Source organism: Pelobates fuscus, chromosome 3, assembly GCF_036172605.1.
Source record: "Pelobates fuscus isolate aPelFus1 chromosome 3, aPelFus1.pri, whole genome shotgun sequence".
Lineage (NCBI taxonomy): Eukaryota > Metazoa > Chordata > Amphibia > Anura > Pelobatidae > Pelobates > Pelobates fuscus.
This window is the reverse complement of record NC_086319.1, coordinates 84,795,113-84,820,745: the sequence shown is the minus strand read 5'-3', so window position 1 is coordinate 84,820,745 and position 25,633 is coordinate 84,795,113. Positions and strand designations below refer to the sequence as shown.

Here is a 25,633-nt window from a genome sequence, read left to right as displayed (position 1 = left end):
ATTTAGTCCTATTTATTACATTCATTCATATTTAAAGTGTCCTCTCTCCTTTATATTTACTAATAAAGTTAGTTTTATTTATATTGAGCCACTTTTTGGAGTTATTTAATTCCTTATATCATGCTATATATCATTTGATGTATTTCTAGGTTTAAATGGTACAGTGCTTTCTGGTGTTGTCACTATATTTATTATTGTCCTATTAATTGTATTTAAAAACCAGTTTAGAATCTCTTTCTTGTTATCGAGACTCTATTTCTTTTCTCTAGTTAGTAAAAAGAACCCGAACCAAGAGACAACCATGGGAAGAAAAAACAAGAAAGTCCAGAAACCGGAGACACCTACGCAGCCTGATATCAGGCTATCCTTCGAGAGGCCCACGCCGTTGCCGCAACCTAAAATGGCGCCCGCGCCTCGATACAGCCCAGAGACCTTGGATGACTCCGAGGCAGAGAGGGAATCCCCTGCCTCGCTAGACCCGGGCGGAGCAGCGTCAGCCACAGACTCGGAGGACGACTCCTCTCCCTCCACAAAAGGAGATATAAAAAGACTCCTTGCATACATGCAGCGGATCTGGAAAGCTGACATACAGCAGACCCAGGCCGAAATTGGCAAAATCCACAGGAAGAGTACAGGAGGTGGAGGAGAAGGAGGCTTCAAGAGACCTACAACACAGCCACACCACAAGCCAGCTGGAAAGACTCACCACTGAGGTCCAGATGCTGAAGAAAATGGTGCTCGGCTTGGAATCCAGACACCGCCGGCGCAACATCCGCCTTAGAGGTGTGCCAGAGGAGATAGGAGACGAAGTCCTACTCCCAACTGTGAGGAGGCTGATAGCCTCCATGGGCATTGCAGACAACCCAGCAATCCCCCACATAAAAGTAACCTTCCAGATACGAAAATCGGCGACAGCCCCAGAAACAGCCCCCAGGGATATCATCGCAGTGACCAGCGACATCCAAATCCGCAGCGTGATTATGAAACACTCCAGAGAGATGGGCACAGTGCGGTTTGAGGGGCGATCAGTCGAGATTTACAGCGACCTACCCTTTCAAGTCCTTGCGGAAAAGAAAAAACTGGTGCAGGTAGCCAAGCGACTCTGAGACAACGCTATCAAATACTGCTGGGACACAGGGGGCTCCTTGGTGGTACCCCGGGGGAAGGACACCCTCACCCTGTCCTCCACGGATGACCCACAAGCACTTCTTCAATCCCTCGGGCTGCTGGCTGGGCACCAGGAAGCAACTGAACCCATGGAGTTACAGCCGAACGCACAAGAGAGTCCAGCAGAGCACTCACGTTCTGCCAAGAGATGGACCGCGACAAAGATCAGTAGACTAGCAACCAGACCGTCTGTCCACAAGAAACCGTGACCCTTCGATCACCGCCCTTCTGACACCTATGTGAACCCTGGCCAGGGGACCTAAAGTCCACTAGGACATACTATGCTCCAAGTTTCTTTTTCTTCCCAAATGTTCCTATGATACATATATACAACATACAGTGTCAAATGTGATATTGCATGATAAACTGTTTCAATTGCCTTACCAATACTATGACAAAGATGATTAATGTGAAAATATTTCAATAAAATTCAAATTGAAAAAAAAAAAGAATCAGTGCACATTGCATTACATGTAAAATTACATGTATTTAATTTTTTAGTAGGGGATCAGGTAAAACATTTATTTTTGTTTTGATAAGAGTAGAATTTAAAGTCGATGTTGACCCAGTGACTATGGTTGATTTAAGATAAACTACAGTTTAGGTAAATTGCACAAATTAACACTTTCATGATTGAACTTTTGGGCAAGTCCACCAGGTGAGTAGATGTTCCCAAGGGAAGCAACAACTGGATAATAACTGGATCATCAGTGAAATGGGCAAAGTCAGATGTACATCTTAGGAACCAGTAAGACACTGAATTGCAAAGTCTTAACCACCCCTTCCCACCCAAAATTAACATCTAGCATACCATGTGTGGAGAGCTATACAGGGAATGTAGTTGGATGTATCTTATGTTTGCAAGAGAATAATTGTTGCTGCTGAATTCATGTACTGTGCTAATATTGACCTTTTACCCTGGCAGTGGGAAATACTTTTTCGTCCTAATTGCTAGAATCTACTAGTTGTAGACAGAGGCGTAACTAGAAACCACGGGGGCCCCGGTGCGAAAATTGCCCTGGGCCCCCCCATATGTCTAGCCCCCATGACCCTCCCCCCATACGTCTACCATCCCCCTCTCCCCTCCCAATACATCTATCATACCCCTCCCATACGTTGCCCCTCCTCCCACACATGCAAACAGATACACATGCAGACACACACATATATAGTGACATACACACACACACATACAGACACATACATACAAACTCACACATACAGAGACCCCTATAGACACACACACACACAGACAGACACATACATATACAGACAGGCATACACACATACAGACACACAGACATACATACACACACACATACAGACAGACATGCATACAGACACACAAACAGACAAACACACATACATACACAGACAGACATTCATACATACACATACAGAGATTCATAGAGACACACATACCTTTTCCTAGGGTCTAGTGGCTCAGCCTGATAGGAGTCAGAGTTCCCACTCTGAGTCCCTCCTCTCCTTCCTCGCGCACGGCTCACGGTGGTTACTGGGAGGAAGTGACTAGGACAGTCACTTCCTCCCCGCCTCTGAACTCATCAGAGGGGGCCCAGTTGCACTGTTAAAGCGCTGACCAGGCCCCCTGGAAATACAAAGCTTTAGGAGGCCCTAACAGCATGGGCCACTTGATTACACTGTGCGGGCCAGGGCCGCATTACTTAGCCAGCAGGACCCACGGTTGCAGGTGTTCGCAGGGCGGACGGGCCCCCTGGAGTGACAGGCTGGTCGCAGCTGCGACACCTGCGACCGAGGTAGTTTTGCAACTGGTTGTAGATACTGTTTCATTGCCAAGCTGGCTCATAAATGATCCTATGTCATTTTGGATGGTAAGAGGCTATTTAAAAAAAAAAAAAAAAGGGCAATAACATTAGAGATTTTTAACTCCCTTTTAGAAACTAACATTTTGTTTAATTCTTAAAAATAACTTTTTTTTCAGTGGGTATATATCTAAAAACCTAGGATCTGTCTTTAGTCTTTGCAAGAACTTCTACTACTAAACCAGGCCATACATGTTGAGGCTATGCGACCACAGACTTTCTAATACAGCTCAATGAGAAGTTTTTGCAAGACAGGTGCTCTGAGCAATTGTCTGCCTCTTGAGTTAAAGGGACAGTTAAGGCACCTTTAGGCACCATAACAACATAGGAACAAAAACAAGTAACCCCTAAAGGGAACTCGTAGTGTGTCTGTGGATAAACCTACAGGGGATAACCCTCACTTATGTGCTATAAAAAAATAGAAAAGACCTCAGGAGCATAAAGCCCCTATGGACCATAATTAGGTTACCACTGCTAACTGTATATAAAAAATAACTTTTATTAAATCATTAAAATCAAGAGTAATAGATTCATACCCAGTGAACAAATAAGTGAGAAAAGCACTTGTCCGTTGGGACTTTGCAACCAATGGGACACCGACATGTCTTTGGGGGGCGTGTTGCATGCCTCCCGCCATTGTTTGGCGGGAATTGCTGATACACGCCCCCAGTTCCTATGGGTTCTTGATTCATTTAAACGACAGACGAATCAGGGCACGTTTAGAGATTATTGCCTCTGACGAAGGCGCTAGTGGAAGCGCTGAAAGGCGCATCAGGCTTATTATAGGCCATTTATTTGCTACATTTATTTATTTACTTTATTTTTCTCTAGAACGGGGAACACTAGAGGACTTGGTATGGGTCTGAGTCAGTGGATTGTCTCAGCAGGACGACAGTATTTTTAGGACTGGGATAGCTGGTCCAGCGCTATAGGAGGCAGTCTAGGAGGCTAAGATTTTAGTCCAGCACTCCGCCACCTTACCTCCACGCTTTATTCTCTGCACTTAGTCCCAGTTCTAGCCCGTACTTCCTAGCGGTATATTAGGCAGCTAGCCTTTAGTTCTGTATTTTTTGTTACTTTAGTGTCAGCTTGGGGGGGTTGAGTGCTGTTCTGTATCCTTTTCTGTCCGACGGCAACTAGATTCTAGCAACTCATTTGCCATTGCAGGCTCCAGCCCACGGAAGTTAGATCCGGGGCTCTGGGGTTTTAGATAGTGTTTCCACCCCGCTAGATACTATGTCATTTCAAGCAAAACTTTTGTTTTACATGCTCTGAAGTACAATATAAGCGATATTTTATTTTGTACAATATCCATACAAGCCACTCTTCTGAGCAGCTATCTAGGAGCTTCAGGGGAGTTATATTTGTATTCCCTTGTGCTGTGTCCCCAGAGATATATAGTGTAGCACATGAGTTGCTGTGTTAGAGACCAGTGTGTTTTCTTTTAGGTATACTATATTTTCAGCTCTAGTGGCTGATCTAGTAGGTCTCTCCCTAACCTGCCATGTGATTTTATTTAATTATCACTTATTATTATTTTTTGCTTTTTTGCTTTTCTCACTTATTTGTTCACTGGCTATGAATCTATCACTCTTGATTTTAATGATTTAATAAAAGTAATTTTTTATATACAGTTAGCAGTGGTAACCTAATTATGGTCCATAGGGGCTTTATGCTCCTGAGGTATTTTCTATTTTTTTACCATAACAACATACTCTAAATTAATCTAAACTAAAATTTCAGAAGCCAGGTGCTTCCTTAGAGAATTTGAGATTGGCACTGTGGGCACCTTTGGAGTTAAAATGTTTGAGAATGCTTTAACCACACTTGAGTTGTTATAGTGCCTGGAGTGTTTCTTTAAGTTCCACTGAGCTAAACACCCAGGAAGTAACATGACTAGCTATCTGATGGCCAAGGGAGTTTAACAAGGTTAATTTAGAAATGTTCCAATTTCTATAGAAGTCTGCTCTTTTTGTAAAATTAAAAGAGGACACACTCTTCATATATAAAGCATTTCAGAAAGCTAAAGTTCTTTAGGTGTTTGGAGTGTTCCTTTTAAGATTTCTCTAATGAGGATGAAATCTTCAAACAATTAGCTAACACTGGTCTATGTGGTTAGTGTCTTCTGCCAATTTGATGAGAATGATTGCAATAAGGGACCATACTACAACTTAACCCCTTAAGGACGGCGGGCGTCCACGCCGTCATTCCCACTTACCTGCTCGCTTGCGATCCCACGCCAGCGATCGCAATGGGTGGGACTTACCTGGAATCCCATGGAGTCCTTGCGAGGACCTCATGATCACATGGATGGAATAGCCGTCCATAGCAGTGCCAGCAGGGGGAGTGCCTGGAATGACAGATTGTCCCCCTGCTGCCTGTAATAGAGTAAAATAGATTTCAAACACAGTGTAAAATAAAATATATACTTAGATATATAATATATACTTAGATCATATATATATATATATATATATATATATATATATATATATACATACATACACATACACTGTCTAAGTGTATTCTAATATTAATATATATAGAATTATATTATATATTAATATCAAATACCTTTGAGACCAGAAATGAGAATTACCCCCATGATGGCATACCATTTGCAATACCTTGGGATAATTCTCATTCCTGGGCTAAAATACGGTCTCAAGAGGGGGCGGAGCCTGACCACGAGCCGGAGCGGTCGCAACACAGCACGGCTCCCGACCGAAACCCGCTACGAAGCCTGACAAGTGGGGAATAAAAACCCCAATTGACCTACTCATGACCAGGGGCACCATCGGTACTCAGCCCTGCAACCTCCCATGCTGTTTGTGTGTCCGGCACGGGTGAACCGCCGGAAGCGCAGACCCGCGGCCTACAAGCCGGTAGCAGCCCTCGACTGGTTGGCATTCCTGGATGGACTTGAACAGCCCGAGGATCCGGCAGTGAACGACCTCCACACGGCACCGTTACCTACTCAGGCAGCAATGGGCCGTCGGTCCCAAAAACCCCCAACGGAGACGGCACCAGGGTCCAGGGACATAGGCACCATGCTGCAGCAACAAGGCCGCCAGCCAAAATGGCGGGAGCAGCGGAGCATGACACCATGCAGGTACCAAGGGGTCCCATTCCACCTGCCCAACCCCCAGAACCGGCACAAACACCCGGGGGAACCGCAGATGGGTCTGCCCCAGTCACCCAGCGGGATTTCCAACATTTAATCGGGGATATAAAAAACCTCCTGGTGACCAGCAAAGCAGCCATTAAGTCTGACGTGCAGGCTATAGCTGACAGGGTCCAGTCCACGGAGAACGAAGTCACTACCATCAAACAGGGACTAACAACCCTGCAGGACACAGTAATGGCCCTCCAGACCCAACAACAAGCACTCTCCCTCCACTATGTCGCCCTCGACGACAGGACAAGGCGAAACCACATAAAGATAAGGGGAGTGCCAGACGCCGTCTCATCCGACGAACTACCTCACTACCTGAGGCGTCTCGTGGCTGCCATCCTGCCACCTACACAGGCCAAGAAATTTAACACAGATGGGATATACCACCTGACACCTTCAGGCAGAACAGCTCCAAGCTTGGTCCGGGAAGTGATTGTCCGCTGTGCTACCTCCCAAGACAAAAGAATCCTGATGACTGCTCTCCGGGGCAAGACGCCACTAACATTTGAAGGCGCACAGCTTACCATCTACCAAGACCTCACCAGATCCACGCTACAATGGCGTAGATTGCTGAACCAAGTCACCAGCACCCTCAGAGAAGCGGAGATAGAATACCATTGGAGGTCTCCCAGATTCTTGGTGGTCACTCGCCACGGAACTGTCCACAAACTCTCCACGCTTGCAGAGTTCCCGACATTCTGTCAGGCTTTGGGCATCCCCGCACCCACCCAGGACACAGTCCAGCGATCTACTCCTGAGGCCTGACCTCAGCAATAGAGACTATACCAAACATGTTCTATGTTGCACAGTTACAGCTACACATAACCTGCTGGTCTAGAGCCACACCTAGCCCACCCATTCCCCCCACTGAAAAGAAGGAGCGACCGCTCTGAGTCTACTTACCCCCCAACCCCCAGGCCCTCCTGGGACCTGGGTACACATAGAAAAAGGACATAACTCAAACCCCGTTAGGGTTACCCTAAACCTATTATGGCCACTCACCCATTCTCCCAAAGCAGTTCACACACTCATGATAACATACCGCTGCAGGTCCACATTCCCTAGTACATGATTATGTTGAAGTGCTATTGTTCATGCCGTAATATGTTTCATAACTATGTATGTGATGTAATTCCAGTAAAATACAAGTTTAGCAGGCTAAGATTGCCACAAGGCATATGTATGTATATGTGTTTGTAGTATCAGTTAGTTAATTACACGTAGCTAAGATACTGTTATCACTGTACTGACCAGGTGCAGGAATGTAAGAACTGGAATTACGCGTCCCTCTCCTTTGTATCAGATGAGCCACGTGGTTAGACCGGATGGATGAGTTTAGACTCTATTTATTAAATAGGTTAAGGGTATGTGTGGGTGTAGTTAATTGTGGGAGGAGCTACAGTGCTATATAAGGAATGTACTCTATGTATTCAGTACTCAGACTTTGCTGTATTTTGGTGACGCTAGTCCCTCTGAGTCCCGATCGGTGATCCAATAAAGAATCTCTTCCTTCCTGAAGAAACCTGTGTCCATCTCTCTGTGCTTGGCTTCCGTCAGTTTCTCCGGTATCATTTGGTGCATTGGCCGGGAAGCTCATCGTTCAACGGTAGCTGAGAGGCAGAGGCGTGAGACGGTCTATCTTTGCCCACGTTCTCTACGGCTGCACCCCTGAACTTCTGCGTGGACCTCCCTTCGTCTCGGCGCCACTGGTCTGTTGTCCAGGAGATCATCGGCCTCTACGTGAGAAGTGCTGGGGTGTCCCCGTCGATGAGTGTGAACTCAGGTTCAGGAACGAGGAGGTAAGACAACTGCTGTTTTAGACGGCAGGACCCACTAGGGGTATACCGATTGTGCGGTAGGCCCAAAGGGGTTTTGAATCTGTGTATCTGCCCCCTCTGTCGGAGGGAAGGAGCGAAGGCGCACCGCTCGATCGAACGCTCTTTAGTCAGACCGTTTGATTTGGTTAGTCAGGCGGGGTCCTGGTGTAAATAGCCCTAGCCGGACACCGGTGTCTTGTCTAGACTAGCGTTCTAGGGTGTATATTACGTTCGCTAGGTCGGAGGGACCGGGAGACTAAGCGGCGCCTGTGTAAATTCGGTTCGCTAGTTCTCATCCTATCTGGGCTAAGTGGGAAGGCGTGTAAATTTGGAACCCACTAGACTTTTGATAGTGCGACTAAGAGGCGCCTGTGTAAATTCGGTTCTCTAGCTCGCTATATATGTGGTGATTGGGCAGTGTGGCTAACCAAAACGGGTGTATATAGTTTTAGGTAGTCCATTCAAGGTACTGGCCAATAGTTTAGTTGGGAATTGTAAATGTGTTAACGATTGTTTTAGTAAAGTGTATATCTTGTTAGATAGCGCGAGCTCAGCCGTCTAGCGAGAGTGTTAATAGTGTGTTGCTGTATTATAGTGCACGGTACCATAACCCTGTATATTTACTGACATTATATAATAAGTACTAATCATTGTCGTCCATTGCATGTTTAACACCATAACCACTAATAATTGTATTGTGACCTTAACTTGTGCTTTGACCTATGCTAACCGTACTGTAACCGCTATTTGTAAAAGACGATGTTACTGGGGTGTGTTATAGACGGGTAATTCGTATATAGAGAATTATAGCGTGGGTGACTGTATAGTTACGCCAAAGGGCATAATATTGATTATATAGTGACTGGTGTAACAGCTGTGTGTGTACGGGAATTCCCTGAGTGTTTATTGTTATTGTGTACGTTTCACTTGGTAACCGTACCACGTGGTGCTGTTGCCAGAGGAAACGGGTGTGACTGTTGAATAGTACGCGTGTATAGTATTCGTTGTCGACGACGTTCCATTGTTAAGTATGGGTGCGTCGCAGTCAACGATTCCGGATCCCTTAGGATGTATGGTTAAGAATTTTAAAAAGGGATTCAAAGTTTGTGATTTTGGGGTAAAGATGTCTCCTGTACGTTTGGTCACTTTGTGTACTAGGGAGTGGCCTACTTTGGTTGCGGCATGGCCGCCACGTGGCAGTTTGGATCCAACTCTGGTACAGCGCTTACACGTGGCTGTATCGGGTAGGCCTGAACTTTACGGCCAGTTTCCTTATATTGACTGTTGGAGACAGGCCGTAAATGACTCGCCAAAATGGCTCCAGACATGCCACGAGGAGCAGTGTCGCCTCATGGTAGCTAGGACTTGCTCGTCCACTAGGACTGGTGTTAGGCCCATTTTGGACACGCCCCCTGAGTCCGAGATCCCTTTGCCGCCCCCTTACTTTCCGTTAAGAAGAAGTGACGCAAACGCAGGAAGTCCTGCACCCCTCCCCTCATTACCCTCATCCACTTCCGCTTCCTCCTCCAGTACAGGATCCACCCCCCCTCGTACTAAATCTCCCCTTCCGGAACCAGAATCCACCCCCATTAGAAACGAATATCCTGATTTGGCGCCACTTCAGACTTCCGGTCAAGCTTCATCTAGCTCGGCTCGAAGTGTTTTATTTACGACCTTTTCCCAAAACCGACCTCCCACATCCCCATACCCTATCTCTCCCCGACCGGAACCCATGACTGACGCCTCTCTACGTAGCCCCATCCAAACCCGACAGTTGACTGGTGCCCAACAATTAAAGCACTATCAGATGCCTCTTCGTCTGAATCCCGGGTCAGCTTATATCGATGCCGCAGGTCAAATGGCACACGCTGACCCAGTCTTCGTATATGTCCCATTTACCACAACCGATCTTTTAAACTGGAAGACCCATAATTCCTCGTATACTGAGAAACCACAAGCTATGACTGATCTGTTCACCTCAATAGTACAGACGCATAATCCGACATGGGCTGATTGCCAGCAGTTACTAATGACTTTATTTAACAATGAGGAAAGGACAAGAATAAATCAAGCAGCCATTAAAGCATTAGAGGATAGAGCCCGTGCTTTGAACCAAGCCAATCCAGCAGCATGGGCCGCGACACACTATCCCAACACCGATCCCGATTGGAACGTAAATGGTGCTGATATGGTTCAACTCAGAGCCTATAGAGACGCTATAATTGCTGGCATGAAAGCCGGAGGAAAGAAAGCCATTAACATGTCGAAGACAGTTGAGGTGATCCAGAAAAGCGATGAAGCGCCCAGTGTCTTTTATGACCGATTATTGGAGGCATACCGCTTGTATACCCCCTTTAATCCGGAAGACGCAGACAATTCCCGAATGGTTAACTCCGCCTTTGTCAGCCAAGCATACGGAGATATTAAGCGCAAGCTACAAAAGTTAGAAGGGTTTGCAGGTATGTCCATCACCCAACTAATGGAGGTAGCAAATAAGGTCTATATGAACAGGGATACAGAAAGTAAGAAAGAGGAAGAGCGCAAGATGCGTAAAAAGGCTGATATGCTAGCGGTAGCGATCGCAGGCGTAGATAAACGGGGCCCAGATAGAGGCAATAATAGATGGAGTAGGGAGCCTTTGAGTAGGGATCAATGCGCGTATTGCAAGGAAGAAGGGCATTGGAGGAACGAATGTCCGCAAAGAGAGCAGTACGAGAGAGACCAACCCAGGGCAGGCTACGGAAACTTTAGAGGTAGAGCGAGAGGTAGAGGAGGCCCCGGAGGGAGTAATGGTTATAGAGGGAGTAATGGGAACAGAGGAAGTGTTAGGGAAGACAGGTATATTCCAGCAGCGCAAAGGTCCCGCGATAGAGAAGGTAGGGACTTTGTAGGATTGGCTGACACTGTCATGGAGGACTATTGATACCGACCGGGCTCCATCCCCCTTGGTCGAGCGGAGCCTATGGTCGATGTATCAATAGGGGGGAAAAGGAGTGCGTTCATGATCGACACTGGTGCTGAACATTCAGTGGTGACTAATCTAGTTGCTCCTCCATCTGGAAGGACTATTACTGTGATAGGAGCAACTGGAAGAAGTGCTGAAAAACCGGTTCTTAAAAGTCGACTCTGTACATTGGGAGGCCACGTAGTAAAACACCAATTCCTTTATATGCCTGAATGTCCAGTCCAATTGCTGGGACGTGATATGCTATCAAAATTACAAGCGCAGATTACGTTCCTACCAAATGGAACAACATCCTTAAAGTTTAATGGACCTTCAGGTATTATGACTTTATCCGTACCAAAGGAAGAAGAGTGGCGACTTTATACAGTGTTGACTAGCCAAAACCCTAGGAGTGATGAGACATTGTTTAACATACCAGGAGTTTGGGCAGAGAACAACCCACCAGGACTGGCCCGCAATATTCCACCAATAAAAATTGAACTGAAACATGGGGTTTATCCAGTGAGCCTAAGACAATATCACATTCCGCAGAAGGCTAAGAAGAACATCCAATCCTATCTGGATAAGTTCATACGGTATGGTATCCTAAAATTCTGTACTTCCCCCTGGAACACCCCATTGCTGCCTGTTCAAAAGCCCGGTACAGATGAGTATCGACCTGTACAGGACTTAAGAGCAGTCAATGATGCGGTTGTTAGCATACATCCAGTTGTACCCAATCCATATAACCTGCTTGCTTTAATTCCGGGCGGGGCTACTTACTTCACAGTCTTAGATCTCAAAGATGCCTTCTTTTGCCTCCGAATTGCCGCAGAAAGCCAATGTATTTTCGCTTTCCAATGGGAGAACGCTGTAACGGGCTCAAAACGCCAAATGACTTGGACAAGACTGCCCCAAGGGTTTAAAAATTCACCTACCCTATTTGGTTCAGCTCTAAGTCAAGATCTACTGGATTTCGAGTCTATCCCAGGAGAATGTGTATTGTTACAATATGTAGATGACTTGTTGATAGCAGCAGTTACAAAAGAAAAATGTCAGCAAGCAACGCACGATCTACTACATATTCTCTGGAAGGCAGGATACAAGGTGTCCAGGAAGAAGGCTCAGTTGTGTTTGCCAACTGTCAAGTATCTGGGATTCCATATCTCTGAAGGTCAAAGGATTATGGGGCCAGAGAGAAAAGAAGCTGTCTGCCAAATACCAATACCCAAGAATAGAAGACAAGTGCGAGAATTCTTGGGGGCAGCAGGCTTCTGTAGGATATGGATTCCCAGCTATGCGATACTGGCAAAACCTCTGTACGCAGCCATCAAAGGTACAGAGCACGACCCCTTCTTATGGACCCAAGAACAGCAAACGGCATTTGAAGATGTGAAGAAGGCTTTGATGAGTGCCCCAGCATTAGGTCTACCTGATCACACACGACCATTCTACTTATATGTACACGAGCAAAGAAGAATGGCTGTGGGAGTATTGACACAGTACTTGGGATCATGGCAAAGACCTGTTGCCTACATGTCTAAGCAACTGGATGCAGTGGCCAGCGGACTTCCACCTTGTCTAAGAGCCGTAGCTGCAGCCGCCCTGCTAGTAGCTGAAGCCGATAAACTCACTCTGGGTCAAGAACTTTATGTACGAGTCCCACATGCAGTACAGACGTTGTTGGATTACAAAGGAAATCATTGGTTTAGTAACAGCCGTATGACCAAGTATCAAGCAATGTTGTGTGAAAACCCAAGAGTGCATTTAGAGACTGTAAACACCTTAAATCCAGCTACCCTTTTGCCGCAACCTACTGAAAGTCAACATGATTGTTTGGAAGTAATGGATGAAGTATTTTCAAGTAGACCAGATCTTCGTGATTTTCCCATCCAGAACCCCGATGTTCAATATTACACCGACGGCAGTAGTTATGTGAAAGAAGGGATCCGCTATGCAGGATATGCAGTGACAACAATAGACAAGGTGATAGAAGCTCGGCCACTGGCGAAAGGAACATCAGCACAAAAGGCAGAATTAATAGCACTAACACGAGCGTTACAATTGGCTGAAGGTTTAAGAGTAAATATCTATACGGACTCTAAGTATGCGTTTTTAACCACTCATGCCCACGGAGCTTTGTATAAAGAAAGAGGACTACTGAATTCAGAAGGCAAAGAAATCAAGTACGCAGCTGAAATCCTACAACTATTGGAAGCAGTGTGGGAGCCGAAAGAAGTCGGTATCATACATTGTCGAGCGCATCTGAGAGGAGATGGTGATGTAACCAAGGGAAATCGGATGGCAGATAGTGCAGCTAAGCGTGCTGCTGAATCAGGAAGACAGGAGTATGTGGGGCATATAGCTGCTCTTATACCAACTCCACTGTCCCAATGGACTCCAGTTTATACAGCTCAAGAAGAGGAGTGGTTAAAGACTGAACCGGGAAAGTATTTGGAGAACAAGTGGTATCAGCTAGAAGATGGAAGAATAGTCATACCAGCATCACTAGCGGTAGAAATTGTCCAAAATTATCACAACGGGACACATTCTGGGAGAGACAGTACTGAAGAATCTCTCAGGAAACATTTCTACATACCAAGATTGTCCAACTTGACTCAGGCCATTGTACGCAGATGTGTAACGTGTGCTAAGAATAATGCAAGACAAGGACCAGTAAAGCCACCAGGAGTCCAGTTTATGGGGGGACTCCCCATGTCCGATCTACAAATAGACTTTACAGTAATGCCTAAATCGGGTGGACATCGTTACCTGTTGGTAATTGTGTGCACCTATTCAGGCTGGGTAGAAGCATGTCCTACTCGTACAGAGAAAGCAGGAGAAGTTGTAAGATTCCTGCTACGAGAAATAATACCCCGATATGGACTACCCTGTTCTATAGGATCGGACAATGGTCCAGCTTTTGTTCATCAGTGCCTACAACAACTGACTCATATGCTTGGTATAAAGTGGAGGCTTCATACTGCATATAGACCCCAGAGTTCTGGTAAGGTAGAGAGAATGAATAGAACTATAAAGAACCAGTTGGCTAAAATGTGTCAGGAAACCCAACTTAAGTGGAACGTTCTCTTACCCATAGCTTTATTGCGAATCCGCAGTACCCCTACCAGAAGGATGGGCCTCTCTCCTTTTGAAATCATGTATGGGCGACCACCTCCCGTACTTGGTAACTTAAGGGGGGACTTGAGTCAGTTGGGAGAAGGAATTACCCGGCAGCAGGTTGTAGAGTTGGGTAAGACTATGGAGGAGGTACAGAAATGGGTACAAGATAGATTACCTGTGAATATTTATCCCCCTGTTCATAGTTATCATCCAGGAGACCAAGTGTGGATTAAAGAGTGGAATAATGTACCGTTAGGGCCCAAGTGGAGAGGTCCTTATGTTGTTCTTTTGTCTACCCCTACAGCGATAAAAGTAGCCGAAGTAACTCCGTGGATACATCACTCCAGGGTTAAACCAGCAGCAGTCGATTCTTGGCAAATTACAGCAGATCCAGAGAATCCCTGCAAGATCCGGTTGAAACGCACTACTCAGTCGGAGTAACGAGGAATTATTGTGGATTACAAATTTTATTGTTACAGGTGTGAGTGAGAAGGCCATAATAAAGCCTGTCCGCTTACCAACACATAGTGTATAAGCCAGGAAAGTCTCGAAGGGACACCTGTGAAGACGAGCAGAACTCCATTCCCTGCAGCCCTCACATCCTGGAAGCTGAGGTTCCATCGCACGGACGAAGACTGAGGATGACGGCGAAAGATGTGCTTTTGATTGTGTTTATTTATATGTGTTTTTATATTCAGGAAGGTAGAGGTACCGACACTCCTAGCTGTGAGGTATGCATTAAGACTACGAGAACAGGTAACCATATTTCCCAAACCCTAATTTGGCATTCACAATACGAATGTAAAGGAGAGGTATCAAGATGTAGATACCTAAATATAGACTATAGTGTGTGCCATTTAGGAGTAGGAGAACCTAAGTGCTTCAGTCCAGAGTATCAACCTCGTACAATTTGGTTGACTCTCAGGAATGGAGATCCTCAGGGGACCCTAATTAATAAGACGGTGTTAGAATCCGTACATTCTTCGGGTGTTCTGCTATTTGATGCATGTAAGGCGATATCAAGTGGTAGAAAACCGTGGAATGTATGTGGGGATCTTAGATGGGAGAGGACGTATGGGTCTAATGATAAATATATTTGTCCCAGTAGTAAAAATAAATATGTGAGTCCTAGATGCCCAAATAAAGACTATAACTTTTGTCCATATTGGTCTTGTGTGGGGTGGGCGACTTGGGGACAGACAGTAGATAAAGACATGATAGTGACTAAGTTGCCGACTAGCCCTTATTGTAAGTCTATGGAATGCAACCCAGTCCATATACTTATTAATAACCCCGACAAGTTCCTAGATAAGTATGGAAATTTATTTGGGTTTCAGATATACGGGACGGGTTTAGATCCTGGGACATTATTGTTTATAGGAATAGAGACTGATACGGTATCCTCCCAGACTCATCAAGTATACCATTCCTTTTATGAAGAGATGAGTATAGATAATAAGATCCCCCATAACGCTAAAAACCTGTTCATTGACCTAGCTGAAAGTATTGCCGGTAGTCTTAATGTTACCAACTGCTATGTGTGTGGAGGTACTAACATGGGAGACCAATGGCCTTGGGAAGCAAAGGAGGTAATGTCCGGTTCTGAGGCAGTTGACCAACTAATATCTACACAAGCCGATTATCATTTGAGTGTTAGAGGTAAATCTGAGTGGAGATTAAAGACCTCCATCATAGGTTATGTTTGCATAGCAAGGAAAGGAATAATGTATAATACTTCTGTAGGAGAATTAACTTGTCTAGGGCAAAAAGCTTATGATGATGATACTAAAAATACAACTTGGTGGTCGGCTTCAAATGTCTCAGAACCATCTAACCCGTTTGCTAGATATGCCAGTTTAAAGGATGTGTGGTTTGATTTATCCATCACATCTACCTGGAGAGCCCCAGCAAATTTGTACTGGATCTGTGGTAAGAAAGCCTATTCGGAGTTGCCACAGGACTGGGAAGGGGCATGTGTGTTGGGTATGCTCAAACCATCCTTCTTCTTGTTACCGATTGAAACAGGTGAGACTTTAGGTGTTAAAGTGTATGATGTGAATCATAGGAAGAAAAGGGGACCCTTAGAGATAGGCACCTGGGAAGATAATGAATGGCCTCCCCAGCGTATCATAGATTATTATGGGCCAGCCACGTGGGCAGAAGATGGTACCTTTGGTTATAGAACCCCAATTTATATGCTCAACCGTATTATAAGATTACAGGCGGTGGTTGAGATTATTACTAATGAGACCTCACAAGCACTCAATCTTCTAGCGAAGCATAATACCAGGATGAGGACAGCAGTGTACCAAAATAGATTAGCCTTGGATTACCTTTTGGCAGTAGAGGGAGGTGTATGTGGGAAGTTTAACCTGAGCAATTGCTGTCTTCAAATAGATGACGAAGGGCAAGCAATAGCTGAGCTTACTAGCCATATGGTTAAACTAGTGCATGTGCCTACTCAGGTATGGAAAGGGTACAATCCAAGTAGTTGGTTTGGTAGCTGGTATGAGTGGTTTGGAGGGCTTAAGGCAGTGGTAGGTGGAGTCCTACTGATTTTACTGTTGTGTCTACTCCTACCGTGTCTTATACCCTTAGTAGTTAGGTCTGTGCAAAGCCTGATAGGAAGTATAGCAGAGAGGAAGGCTGCTGCACAGATAATGGCGATATATAAGTATAAGGCTCTAGATCAAGGAGAACCAATGCAGGAAGATGAGTGTTAAAAGATTCACATCATAAGATAAGTCTGGTCTGGTTCATGGTAACCTGAGGTATATGCAAACCAAGGTTAAGTGATGCCTCAAGTAATTGTGAAATATCAGAGGCATCAAAGGGGGGAATGTGATGTAATTCCAGTAAAATACAAGTTTAGCAGGCTAAGATTGCCACAAGGCATATGTATGTATATGTGTTTGTAGTATCAGTTAGTTAATTACACGTAGCTAAGATACTGTTATCACTGTACTGACCAGGTGCAGGAATGTAAGAACTGGAATTACGCGTCCCTCTCCTTTGTATCAGATGAGCCACGTGGTTAGACCGGATGGATGAGTTTAGACTCTATTTATTAAATAGGTTAAGGGTATGTGTGGGTGTAGTTAATTGTGGGAGGAGCTACAGTGCTATATAAGGAATGTACTCTATGTATTCAGTACTCAGACTTTGCTGTATTTTGGTGACGCTAGTCCCTCTGAGTCCCGATCGGTGATCCAATAAAGAATCTCTTCCTTCCTGAAGAAACCTGTGTCCATCTCTCTGTGCTTGGCTTCCGTCAGTTTCTCCGGTATCATGTATACTGTACATTTCATGTGTTCACGACCCGCAAGGGTATGATAAAAACAACATTTCAATCTGGTGAATGTGAAAAAACTGAAAAATTTAACAAGCTATAATTGACCCTGTAACTTCCCCCAAAAACATAAAACCTGTAGATAGGGGGTACTGTTTTACACGTGAGACATCGCTGAATACAAATATGTGTATTTTATTGCAGTAAAAGCAAACCGTATATGACATTCACAGTTAAAATGTCATGCAGAACTTAAAAAATAAAATGTCTTAATTTCTCACATTTCTATATTTTATTCATATTAAATTATGTTTCATTGCTAAATATTACGTGAAAGCCCTGTTTCTCCTGAATAAAATTAATTTTAATAAGTGTGGGTGCACTCAATATGAAAGAGGTGAATTAAGGTTCAACAGACATATAGTCAAATTCCAAGTTTTGTTTAGGTTTTATTTTGATCAAAACGTGTCCATTTGGCTCAGTCTTTAAGGGGTTAAAGGAGGTTGTACTTTACATATGTGTTTGCACACGAGTGTGTGCTAAGTACAACATGCAACAATACATACACATTAACCTTTAAGGATGATTTAGTAAATAAAGTATAAGTCAATCTGAATTTAATATTAGTTGTATTTTATTAGCCATTATTAAACAATTTTTTGTATTAATTTATTACCTTGGTAAATCATTAAATCTGTCAGCAAAATCCAGTTTATCATATGCCTTATAACAACTTCCTCTTTTATTTACCACTTAATTGAATTGGAATTCTTTTGTCATTAGAAGTATTTTACTTGCGTTGTTACCACAAATAAAATGCACCTTGGACTCATTTAAATTGTGTGTCAATTCTCTGCTGGGAATCAGAATATAAATTTTCCATTCATTTCATCACTGATCTTCAATGTGTGAAAGACCCAGAAATGTATTGAAAACTGATAACAGATTAAATAGGGAGCCACATCTATATGTATTTTGTAGAGGGTTGCCCATTCCAAATAATGCAGTTTGCCTGTAAGATTACAGAACATAATCCCTCCCACCTCTATCCTCTGCCTGTGTGAGTCACTCTATATTCAGAGCAATGCTTGTATGTCTGTGTGAGCTGCATGAACACTAGCAGAGCATTCCTTCTGGGCACAGTGACAAGACTATAGCTGGATATGCTATTATTTTAGAGGAAACGGGAAAATTCTAAAAATAGGAGATTCATTACACCTGGTTCTTTAAGCTCACCCCTCTGCTCACGTTATGTCCAAGGTAAGTACTTAAGACACTTTAAATGTTACGTTACAAAGGTTCCTGCAAAATTTCCACTTTGTTAAACATTTGTGATCTGTTGTGACAGACGCCATGCTATAGCCCATGTTTAAAGCGGTTAATTTATTAAATATAAATATTTCACACTTTCATTTTAGCGCACTTTTATTGTAGTTTGTTCATGCTAGGCGAATTAAGCATCTTGCTTCCTTGCTCTAACTCCTCTAGCCCCTGTTCTTATTTAAAGGCATGTTCTAATTTATTTCAAAACAACGATGGGTAATAAATGTTACTAGCTCCTAAGTGGAAGTAACTAGATTACAATTGGATACTAGAGCACACCGGTATTCTCTAAAATGTCAATTTTAATTCAATTGGATCAGGAAAAAAATATAGATCACTTTTTCTTGGCAGACTCAATAGACATAAAGATGGGCAATATAAACACTGGGTTCTCCAAATATTATTTCAAAAAGAATTTGTTTTTGAACTGGATAGTGAGTGATAGATGGAACACTTAGAGCTACACAAACAATGATTTCTATTCTCAACTACAGCACATAGCCTATCTATTTCATTCCATTGAACACAAACATTACAAGTCACTATGCTATTTGTTCAATTGTGTTTAATGGATTGTGACATTAATAACACTGTAGCAATGTAAACAGGCTTAATGATTAAGGCAGTGTGACGTTGTGTAACGTCTACAAATGATTAATTTATCAGTTTATTATTGTGATTCTACCATTTCATATCTGGTAAATGCTGAAGGGACAACATGAGTTTTAGAATGATTATGTTTTAGCATTAATTTAGAGAACGAGAATTTAAGAAAGAAAATCGCAAAGAGATGTTTAATTGTTGCCAGAATGTTAAGCTCCCTCTGTTGTATATTTATATAATTGTCAGTTATATACACAAGTGAAACAGGTATCGAGAGAGCAGCTTAAAATCAGAATGTGTGAAGAATATTCTCATCCTCCCATATGCTTGTCTGATTTTCATTTTTTTTTTTTATCAAAGTCAAGGCAAAAGGGTATGACTTTCACAGTTACAGTCATCTTTCATCGCAACGTTCTCAGATTATATGGAACAATATGAAATGTGAAATGTATATGTACGTATCACACATCTCCACAACAATAAAACTTTCAGTAAAGAGCATTGTGTTATCACTGCATAGCAGAAATCCTCTGCAATAAAATGCACAATTAAGGACGTTTAAACTGCAGAAATGTATATAAATTGCCTTCTGTAAATATGTTAATCTGGTCATATTCTTTCCGACTTGCCCAGTTACATCAATAGCTTGCAGTGATTTATCGTAGCATCCAAAACTGCCTTCATCAATGACCCAATCATTCCTTTTAATAAAAAAATAAAAAAATCTTTATTTTTTGGCATATCAAACTGTCAGGCATAATTTATTAATTTACAGTGTATAAGTTTTCCTTTGCATTAGGTATAAAAAATAGCTAATTACACAATTTAGAAACTGTTTTGACAAGATAGTCTAAAGTTAATGTTTACCAGGCTATTTATTAGTCTTAATATGTATTAGTCTTAATAATGCGTGTAACATTATTTTTGTTTAATTTTATCTCAACTATATTTTCAACCTGAGTCAACTGACCATCCACCTGGCACATCAATGCTTTTAAAAAAAAAAAAATACAACAATATTGCCTATATTAAACCAACTTTACTGTCTATTGTATGGTTGAAGGTATCTAGTAATCATTTTATGGATATCTATTTTTTTAAGTAAATTAGCATTATTAGCGAATTTTACATCACTCTTTTTGAATTAACTGTAAACCATTTTGCTAAATGTGTCATATATTTTCCTTTAAGCTTAAAGGAACACTATAGGTACCCAAATAAAAACAATAATGAAGTGGTCTGGGTGCCATTAACCTTGCATCTAAAAACCATTGCTGTTCTGCAGGAATGGCATTGGCAGTCAGTATGACAGGCCACTAGATGTGCTTCTGTGAAATAGCAGTGTAAAGCTTGGCGCTCCACAGCATTTTGCCACGCATTTTCGCTAGCCTCCCAACGCTTTCCTATGGAAACAAATTGAATACGCTGAGATCATCTTTAGCGATGATCTCAGCAAAAGAGGCGGAGCTTCCACAAGGGGACCAGCGAGTGAGAAGAGGTACGTAAACTACCTACAGTATTTTATTTTTAACCCTTGCAGCACAGGCCCGGTCACCTGATACATATTTGTATTCCTAACACTATAGTGTTCCTTTAAGGGATAACATGGGGCCATTTATACAGCCATTATGTTACAAAGTTTACCCACGCACATGACTCTTTTGACCTTCATTGTATTTATATAGTGTAATCATAGCCTCTCGTGTCTTTTTTGTCTAGTGTAAATAAACTATTTTTCATTTGCTTTGTTGTATTCTTTATTCCCATTTTCAAATGTTTGCTGTTTTGATGTACAAAGCAATATAGTTGTTCTACATACAACACAGAGTAAATATGATGAAATGAAAGTGAAAAATCAATACATTTATGTGTATTTTATATATACATAAATGTGTGTGATTGGTCTTAGACAAAGGCATACACTTTTGTCTGACACCAAGAATTGCATGTGGGTCTATCATTAATAAACATGCAAAAATGAATTGGTAATATGTCTATTAATTTATTTATTTCACATGCCAAATTATATATATATATATAAATGTTTTTATGGTACTTTCTGTCAATTTATTTATTTCCATGTATTATATGATAGCTAGGAGTTTTCTAAATACTGTAGATGTTCTTGGAAAACCATTGTTAGAATACTGAAGAGTTTTGTATTGCCCATAAATCTCTGCCAGCGATCAGTTAAAATTAAGGTAGAAAGTAGATTCAGTGTCAACCCAATGTAAGACATGAAGAGCTGATGTGCTTTAAACTGATACCATTGAGGAAAAGGCGCCATTAGCGTGTTCCCTATGTTAAGCATTAGTCACTAGGGGGAGCTTTATCAAAGAAATAAACAGATGCTATTCTGGAGCAAAGTACTAAATTAGAATCAGTCACCATGGAAACCAACAGTATGTTTCTCAACATTTAGTTAATTGCAGCTGTTTTGCCTTGATAAATATCCCCTCACATGTGTATGACTGGTAACATTTTACAGAAAATCACAGTTTGTAGCTAATTCTTAACTTTGTAGCTTAATTATGACATGATAGCTACACAAGAAAAAACTTTGGAATTTGGGGTAATAAGGAGGGCCAGCCTTAGGGGTATGCAAATTGTGCAGCAGCAAAGGGCACCATGGCAACGGTTGCTCCACACAACCAAAATAGCTAACAACAACCATGGCACCCTGGAGGGGAGAAATTGTGCCCTGACTGGACCACCCTTCAAGAAGGAGCCTTGCTTCTTTTTGGCCGATGGGGATTGCAGGACCAATGTTTGGCCTGTACATGACATATGACAGGGATAGAGATGCATTGAGTCTCTATGAGCAGAAGTAGATTGGCACAGCTAGGCAATTGCGGAGCATACAAAGTAGCCTACCTATGCTTCCCTATAGGCTGAGTTCATCAGTACTAATGATCCTTAGCCAGTGGAGGCAGGATGGCTGCATGGACACAGGAGTGTTTTTCTAATTAATTGGGGGGTGGGGGGAGGGATAGTCTAAATATCTAGTATAAAACTTTGTTTTAGAAATATGTTTGTAAGTTTTTCTCCAAATCTATAAATTTGCTATCAGTGCTGCTAGCACAATATAGACAGAATGTGTATGCTTTTTAAAAAAAGACCAGACATCGTGTGTACCATGGCAAGTAGTTTAATGTGATTTCTGAGAGTAATGTGTCTATAATCATGTATATTAATATGTGTGCATTATTATTTATATATTTACATTATTATATCTATAATATTTACAAATTTATTAATCTACATGGCCAGAAATTACATTAATACAATATATAACATCTATGCAATGAATGCCTAGCACTTTTTACATGGTGGAAAGTATTAAGGAGGATGTGGCCAGGTAGGGACACTGTGATGATTTTTCGCAAAGGGAGCCTAAACGAAAGTAAAAAATGAAAGTATGAAGTTGTTTGTCTAGATACAATTTAGAAAGTTGTATATACTAATAGTCAGGATGGCTAGGCCCTGCTCCTTGTCCTGTTGTTCCAAGTAAGTTGATGGCTGTGAGTCAGCTTTTGGGATGATTTATACCTGGCCAAGGTTATGTTGGTCACTTAAGTTGATGTATCAAACTTGCGTCAGAGGTGCGCAGTGATTCACTATGTAATTGATTGAAAGGGGTGATATTAAGTTAATTATTGACTGCATGTAGTTCTGTTGTGGCCTTGACTTTACTATATCTAAGTACATTGATGTAAGTTTTCTCCCTTCCTACTTCCTGCAGTTACAGGAAGGTAGCAAGTCTGATGGGACAGCAAAGACTAGGAGCTAGATCAGGGACATCTTAACAGTTTTATAGGCCACCTGGCAGAGCAGTGCACCGGGGTTGGGTCTACACAACCACTCACATGAATGAAAATATAAATTATCGATAAAATTAAGCTTATATTTATTGGTACTTCCAACAAAATCTGTGTTTTTAAACAATGAAAAACATTCTGGACAGCAGAGATTAATCTACACAACCATTTGGCAGGTAGCAGGGGGAGGCGACTGACATGGTCTGTTAAAAATAATAAAATAACTTTGTTATAATTTTAAGGCTTAAAAAATATATGTGATTTTGTCTTGCGTATGTACAATTAGTATGTGTACGTTGTTTTCGTCAAGGTCAAGATATGTATTCGCAACGGCAAGTTCACATGCACAGATAACTACTTCAACTGATACTGAAGTGATTAGTCCACCTAAATGTTTTAACAAACAGAGTTTGAAGGTTCTGAATACATCTCCTAGAATAATGTACTGAAAGGTTGGCAAGCCTGTGGGGCCCCTATACTCGTGGGGCTCCCGGGCAACTGCCCAGCATGCCCATGTGTTAAGACAGCCCTTAGCTCGATAGAGAAAGAATGCATGTGGGTAGTAGGAACTAGTAGGGTGGGTAGGATTGAATAAGGACTGGATGCACGGGAGGACTGTTGGGAGGGGCACAGTGGGCAATTGCTCCAGGGGCTATTAGTACTGAGACTATTAGTAAAGAGAAAATTATGAGCTGCTACCTCACAGCACAATACTAAACTATATCATGTAATTGTATTCTATTATAAATATTGTGTTATATTTCCTGTATTCGTAGTATACATTTTATATATAAAATTAAGAAAAGGTGTGAAGTTTGTTGATTTGGTCTCAGATTGAGCAATTTGTTTGCTGTTGCCCCCCTGGCCAAATGCAGCTTGCGATCTTCTGACTGTTTGGCACTAGGCACCACTTCCCATAGTGAGAAAATAACATACTATCTCAAATACATTTCAAATAGACATTTCTTGGTCATATCTCATAGCTCACCAATACACCCCCAGAGACCATGAATACATTTCAAGCTTTTCAAGATGTCATTTAATGCCTGTACTTAGTACTGTCCAGGAACCAGAACAAATTTGTTGTTTGTGATCTATATTATTATCTGTAAGTAGATTAACCTGCTGAGAGTTGTCGATTTCCTTTTTTTCCCCCTCCATCCAAACTTGCGCCAATCTATTTTCGGCACTGATGCTCCAGTATAGTTTCTTTTAAATGTTGATACTAATCATAGTGAGAGTGGACACGGATCAGCCTCTCACAATAACAGCAAAAGATGAACCTGCTGTGCAGTTTAATTTTTTTCCCCAGATCCTGCTGAGAAATCATATCAAAGTCTGTTTCTAAACATGACATATAAAGCAAACCAGTCGTCTTTGTTATTTACTGTGTGCCTTACAAAAAAATAATAATCAATTTTGGGCCTCTTTTTATATCTCATCGATCGTTAAACTTTCTGTTTTCAAACACCCTGCTTACTTCCTTATCACCTTTGTTAGGTGTTCTGATTGCATACGTAACATTTGCAAATATTTATGGAATGTTGTATCTTGAATAACAAGGCATGTGCAGCATTCTGGGTAAATTAGCTTCACCTCAATAGTGACTCAAAAGACAACTTTTACACAGTATTTTAAGAAAGCATGACTTTTGTCTGAAATCTTTAACCACTGAACATATCTGATGTATTATAGCAGTTGCTATTTTACTATTTGGCAATAAAGAGTGCAGGAATGGTGTTTGTCTATAATATTTTCATATATAAAAAGATCTGATAAGATCTGGGTTTAAGTACATGAAACCATAATTTAACATTCATTTGGACTTATATAAAGATAATTGAAGCACAAATTATACCAGAGTAGTACATACATGTGGGCTCCTTCATATGGAAAACCAGAACTAAAATATTGACCACTTCGTTAGATACTTGATTTGATCACTTGCTTAGTAAACATATAGTGGTGCTATTTACATTTAGAAATCTTACCATTTTTGAATTGGCTTAATCCCAAAGTGCTCTTGCCAGTGCCTGTCTTTTTTTCTTCTATTTTTTGTTATATAATTGATTGAGCATAGAAACGTTTTTCTTTTCTTTCTTTCTTTCTTTCTTTTGTTTTTGTTTTTTTGATTTATAAAATTTAAAAAAATCATGTTTTTTTCATAATTCATTATTGAGTTTCTTTATTATAGATGTGGATAATCCACTGGACTAACTCTTAAATATTAGTTGTTTTGTGTTATTTTCATTATTATTGTTTTATTCTGCTCTTTTGTTTTGGTATCTTACTAGTATCTTACTAGTTACTATCTTACTGCCTTTATCTGTTATACTGTCTTGTATAAAGTTTATATTTGCATCGAGCCTTACTTTAGCTACGTGTGCATGTGCAATAGTTAAGGCTTATGATCCAACAATGGCATTTTAAAGTAAACTCCATTGTGAGTTTCTGGCTCGAGTTCCAACTTACAGTGGGTAAATCTCGCTACCAACATGCAATCCTATGCCCTAGTGACTGCAATATTATA

The 25,633-nt window shown here is 41.8% G+C and overlaps 1 protein-coding gene across 4 annotated transcripts in view; it reads left to right on the top strand.

Moving 5' to 3' along the window:
* The first annotated feature begins 18,469 nt into the window (after window positions 1-18,469).
* HRH2 (histamine receptor H2) overlaps window positions 18,470-25,633 on the top strand; it is an 83,921-nt gene continuing 76,757 nt past the window's right edge. For all 4 annotated transcript variants that reach the window (XR_010090367.1, XR_010090368.1, XM_063445212.1 and 1 more), the window contains exon 1: window positions 18,470-18,619. The gene's annotated coding sequence lies outside the window, so the exon portion shown is untranslated. The remainder of the gene's footprint in view (window positions 18,620-25,633) is intronic.